Consider the following 6,000-nt stretch of genomic DNA (forward strand, 5'->3'; position numbering starts at 1 on the left):
CCAACATGGTAAAATCCCATCTCTACTAAAAATACAAAACTTAGTCAGGCGTGGTGGTGGGTGCCTGTAACCCCAGCTACTGGGGAGGCTGAAGCAGGAAAATCGCTTGAACCTGGGATGTGGAGGTTGCAATGAGCCAAGACTGCACCAGTGCGCTCCAGATGATAGAGTGAGGTAATATTTTAGAAAGATTAAATAACTAATGAAGAGGCAGGAGAAAGAATCGGAGATGATTCCCATGTTTCTAGAACTAGAATAAGTAGATTAGTAGTCTCATTACACTGTAATATAATGCAGTACAGGGCAGTAGTTTAAAACCCATGTCCTAGAATTAGTTTCCATAGTCACTTGCGTGACTTTTGTTTCCTCATCTATAAAAACACCCTACCAGTGCCGACTCAAAGGGTTGTTGTAAGGGTTAAATGATTTAGAACAGTACCGTAGACAGAAGAAGCAACAATAAATGTTAGCTATAATTGTGACAGGTTGTTAGGGTGCAGCCACTGAGCTTGGTATGGGTCATGTTGAGTTGGGTATCTGAAGGGCACTGAGCAGCTACAAGCATCAGCTCCATTTTCAGATCCTTGGATCCAGATACCAGTTCTACCTGCCAGCAGATTCATCTCTATGGACATCAACTTCCTAATCTTTCACAATAATAAGAGTAAATCACTCACAGTGTTTTTATAAAGATTAAATGAGAATATGCAAGTAAAATACTAGGCACAATGCCTAGCACATGGCAAGCCCTTCAAAAATAACAACTGTTATTACTGTCACGTGTGTGTGTGTGTTCATGTATATAATCATATTATGTTTGTTAGGCAATCTATTAATCCAGCAGGGAGACCATAGGCTGAAGATTTGGGAGTTATTTATAAATATGATAGTTCCGAGAAAATAAAAAGCCAATGAGAATCCTGTGAGCCTACAATATAAAGAAAAATCAGGGAGATAGGTGAAAAACTGGGAGATAGAAGCATTACAGAAGCAAACCCGAGTTTTAAAGGAGATGTTGCCTATATACTGTGTGGCATCAAAAGAGGCTGGAGGTTTTGAAGAAAGTCCACTGAATCTGCAAGTAGGAAGTCACATGTGTCAAAGCTGTTTATGGAAGGGCAGAAACTTAGCAGGCTGGGGCTAAGGAATGAATGGAAGATGACACCTGTAGAAGGGACATGTAGACAATTCTTTACAGAATTCTTCCAACTGTCTTCCCATCACCCCCAAAGGCAGTGACATGAGACAGTAACTCTGAGGGACAAAAACACTGTGGAAGGATTATGCTTTTTGTTTTAAGATTGTTTCCACGCCGCTATCACCTTTCCCTTAAAAAAAAAAATCATCATCTACACAGCAACTAGTGTAATTTTCTAAAATTCAAATGTGATGGTGTCTTTTCTTCGCTTAAAATTCTTCACTAGCTCCCAATCGCACACTGAAAAAAATATCAAGTCCTTACCATTGAGGTCCAAGGCCATTTATGAAATGTCCCCTTCACACATACACTGTGTTCCAGCCATGTGAAACTACCTGCAGGCCTTCACATGTGCCAAGTTCTCTCTTGCTTTTGTATCATTACACACACATCCCCTCCCCTGAAAAATGTTCTTCCTCCTTTGTCTCTCTAACAAACTCCTCACTATCCTTTAAAGGCAAATGATATCTTCTCTAGAGAGCATTCTCACCTTGAAGGGCATTTAAGAACTTCTCTTCTGTGCTTCCAGGGTGCCTTAATCTTTGTAGCTCCCTCTACCTCAACTTTGAATTTTCACCCTGGTAAAATGTTCTGTAACTCTCACCAAACTGCTAGCTTTGGAGGGCCAGGCCAATGCTCTCTTATAGTTATGTATCTGCCACTATGAAAGAAAAGAGAAGAGAGGAGAAGAGAAGCGAAGTGAAGAGAAGCAAAAGCAAAGCCAGTAAAAAAGGCTGAGGCTTGAGCTCTAGTGTCACCACTTACTGATGTGTGGCCTTGGGCAAGCTACTTAATTTCTAATCCTTGGTTTTTCCTTGTCTGGGAATTTAAAATGGCACCTATTTTCGTACTGTAAGGAGAAGAGAAAATACCAAAAAGCAAAGTAATCAGTACATTGCGATAAAATTACTTTATGTCCATTATGATATTAAAAATAAGTAAATAATTATAAATACATAAATCATATACTTATTTACTATTAATAGCTTAATACACAACTGAACTAATAAATACTAATATTATTTAATGATACAGCAAATACAGTACAGAAATCATCTCTAATTTTTTTTTTTTTGGAGACAGAGTCTGGCTCTGTTGCCCAAGTCGGAGTGCAGTGGCACAATCTCAGCTCACTGCTGCCTCCGCCTCCTGGGTTCAAGCAATTCCCCTGCCTCAGCCTCCCTGGTAGCTGGGACTACAGGTGTGGGCCATCACACCCAGCTAATTTTTGTATTTTTAGTAGAGATGGGGTTTCACCAACATTGGCCAGGCTGATACTGAACTCCTGACCTCAAGTGATCCACCCACTTTGGCCTCCCAAAGTGCTAGGATTACAGGCGTGACCCACTGCGCTCAGCCATCTCTAAATCTTAATATGTACTACAGCAAACACATGATAGAATTAATGGCTAATATTTGATTAGTAACCTCTGCAAAAAATCAGATAGGACTTTAAAAGACACCTCTGAATCTTATATATTCCATTATTTTACAACTTCTCCCTCACAAACCCTTTCACAGGAGCGTCTAAGAGATATTACACAGGAAAATTAAATGCATTACATTTCATCTCATTTTATTTTACAGACAACCTGATTATCAGCCAATATGTGGCTCAATATCAATGGGAGAAAAAACTGAGAAATTCGCTCCTTAACCAAATGTTATCGCAAGGGAAAAAAAGACAAACAAAAATCCTGTATACAAAATTCAATGAATAAATCAACAAGATTCTTCATAAGTAAACAAGATTCTAACTTCATAAATATGATTCTTCATAAACAACATTCTCGGTATGGTTTAAAAACCCTTTTGGTATTTGAATTTCTTTCAAGCATTCTTTAAAAAATTTCCCAGAGTACTCATAAGAAGCAATCTTCTTCCTAACGCCCAAGCAGTAACAGCAACTGTTAATGCAACAGGTGAAAAAACTGTTGGCATCTCTTTCTCAAAAGAAAAGGAAAAGCTTTATTTTCACAATAGATGTTTTCACAGGAATGCTAAACGCAGCACAATCTTTGATAAGGATTCTTAAATGGTCTACATTTTTGTTCTATTTTTATGCATCTCGAAACAACCCTATTAATACAATTTGGCTCTTATAACAAATTGATCACCTTTTCTCAGACGTAATTAAGAAGGCTTTGACAGGTTGAAGATTCAGCCCCAGGTTGACACTCTGAAAGGAAATAAACACACTCAGTACGCATCTGATTTAAAAGCATTTAAATAAGAATCGGGAGTAGGAAAGGCAAAGATTGAATTCCCTATCAGAGCACCATGCTCAACTCTCCGGAGACACGGAGACCAGTGAAAGAAGCGCAAAAGTACGGTGAGGACGCTCAGAAATCGCATTCCCCCGGGACACCCGGCCCACGCTCGTCGGTCACTACGCTATCAGCCTCCGCGCTCTCCGACTCCAGCAGCCCCGACACGCCGCCCCTGAGAAGGCCGGGCAGGCCGAGCACCCCGGCCCGCGCTCCCGCCACCAGCGCACCCATGGTGTACTCACAGAGAGGGGACGCAGAACCGCCCGTCCCGCCCGAGCCGACACCCGGAGCAGTGCAAATCGACTCCTCCAGCCTAGCGGCGCGGGCGCGAAGTGAGGCCGCCGCGCAGCCAGCTAACCTGCCAGCGACCCGTGTCCTGAGAGCAAGCCGCGGCTCTGTGCCGCAGTGCAGACAGCGCGCCGCCTGCTGACGTCAGCGCCTGCCTACGCCGCCGTTCCCATGGCGACCGATGCGTCCCGCGCTCTGGGCGAAGACCGCGGCCCCGCCCCCGCGCCTCCACAGCCTTCTCCCAGGAGGAGGGGCCGTGCGGCGCCTGCCCGGGGGCTCTCAGGCCGCAGGCGGGCGCGAACTTCGGGGAACTTAGGGGGCTCCTGCCCTCCGGCCGTGCGAGCGGGAACAGTCTCCTCCACTCGGAGCGGTAAGGGACCCGGAAATGCGCGGGTGCCCCTACAGAGTCAGAGTTTTCCCCGCCCTCACCTCCGAAAATGCTCTTTCCGCGTTAGAATTGTAGCTAGCGCAGGGAAAAACTGACTGGGCAAAGGAAAACTGGGGAGGCTGTCATGGAAGCCCCCCAGAATAAGAAAATGAATGAATGAATGAGGCAAAGAAACAGATTTGTCACTCCCCACGCGATCGTTCCCACAAAAGAAGACATGGTTTTAAAGCCTGGAAAATGAAGTTGTACTACAGACAAAATTTTAAGAAAAAATTATCCACTGTTCCTTTAGAGCTATCTCCCTGTGTGTGGAAAACAAAACAGAAGTTAAAACGCCATCCTTTTCTACACCTAATGCTCCCTCCCACTTTTCTGATTTCTGCCACAGGCGCCATCTTCAGCTCTGAGTCACCAGGGCTGGAAAAATACTAGATGCGCTACTCGCGGACTCGTGAATACAGGCCATTTCCTGTACCTACAGCCACGCGCTGTAACCTGTTGCTTCATTTGTACAGTGAGAGTTTATGGAGGCCAGCTTTTCCATTCTTACTGACATCGCCACACCTTAACAAACTATAGGTCTTGTGCTTCCCTAAATCCTGTGAGGAAGCAACGAGAAAGATTACTAATCCAATGCGTACCAAACTGAGCTGTTCAACTTTCCATTCTAAACATACTCTTCTAGATTTTTATCTTGCTGTAAGCCACCACAATCCTCCCAGTGTTTTAGTAAGAACTGTAGAGTATCCTAAATGCATCTTATATCAAAGCATATCCATTCTCTCTTTTTAACTTCCTCAGATGGGCCCTTTACCCGTCCTCTGACTCCAGTTTGACTCTTAAATTCTCCACACTGCTATCAGAATGACCTGACTAAAAATGTAAATCGGATAATGGCACTCTCCTGCTGAAAATTTTTGAAAGGCAATCTGTAAGAGAAAATGATTACTTTGCCTAGGATACAAGATGCTCCATCTCCCTGACTAGTTTGATCTCTCGTTAGCTTCTTGTTCCAATTTTATGCAATATTGAATCATGTGTACCATGCAGTTTTATGCAACATTGAATTATGTGTACCATGAAAAACAATCCATAGCCTTTCACGCCCCGTCTTTACACATATTGTCCTCTCTTCCTGAAAATTCCTCCTTTTACACTCCTGCGTGTCACAGCCGAATGTTGTCTATCCTTTGAATCTTAAGCAGGTTGACTGACTCCTTCAAACATTCCTACTCCCTATTAGACTTCGGATACTCATTCTATATATTAGACTTTGGATACTCATTCTGTAGTTTCATAGTTTACTTTGTATTTTCTCTATCCCCAGCATCCACCACAGTGTCTATGAAATAGTTGGCATTTCATGAACATTTGTTGAATGGATAATGGATAACATATTGAGCTCCTTCTAGGAGGTATGCATTGTAGGTGTTTTATGTACTTTTCATCTGTCCTCACAACTGCATTTAAGTACCTGCTTTTCCAAAGGGAAGTTATAACTCTGACTGCTCATTCTTAGTAGGGTGTTAGTTTCAGAATACAATCCCCAGACTAGCAGATGTGTAACCCTGTTATCATCTCTTGCTTCTCCCTTTACAGTAGCATGCAGAGGTGTAGTGGGGTGGGGGAGGTCAGGGAATATTTCGTAGCAGAAGTGACATTTAAGTAAAGACCAAAATAATGTGTAGAGTTGTCCAGGTTAGGAAGCGTTTCCAGGTAGAAGAAGGTGGCATATAGTGTTCACTACAAGAACGTTTGGTATAATACAAGAACTAGAAGAAAAAAAAAAGTTCAAGTTGGCTAACTAAAAGGTAGAGAATGAGACTAGGGGCTTTTGGAGGAGACAAAACAAGAGA

The 6,000-nt window shown here is 42.9% G+C and overlaps 1 protein-coding gene across 14 annotated transcripts in view; it reads right to left on the reverse strand.

The window, feature by feature from the left end:
- Window positions 1–4,030, reverse strand: part of AHI1 (Abelson helper integration site 1) — a 209,111-nt gene extending 205,081 nt beyond the window's left edge. For 9 of the 14 annotated variants that reach the window (XR_010140352.1, XR_010140353.1, XM_024248789.3 and 6 more), the window contains exons 1-3: window positions 3,711–4,030; window positions 3,316–3,377; window positions 1,964–2,048 (exon numbers count right to left, since the gene is read on the reverse strand). The gene's annotated coding sequence lies outside the window, so the exon portion shown is untranslated. Of the gene's footprint in view, window positions 1–1,688; window positions 1,860–1,963; window positions 2,049–3,315; window positions 3,378–3,710 lie in introns of all 14 variants that reach the window. The other 5 variants (XM_024248784.3, XM_063724994.1, XM_063724991.1 and 2 more) reach the window with 2 other exon arrangements.
- Window positions 4,031–6,000: the final 1,970 nt, after the last annotated feature.

This window comes from Pongo abelii, chromosome 5 (assembly GCF_028885655.2).
Source record: "Pongo abelii isolate AG06213 chromosome 5, NHGRI_mPonAbe1-v2.0_pri, whole genome shotgun sequence".
In the NCBI taxonomy this organism is placed as follows: domain Eukaryota; kingdom Metazoa; phylum Chordata; class Mammalia; order Primates; family Hominidae; genus Pongo; species Pongo abelii.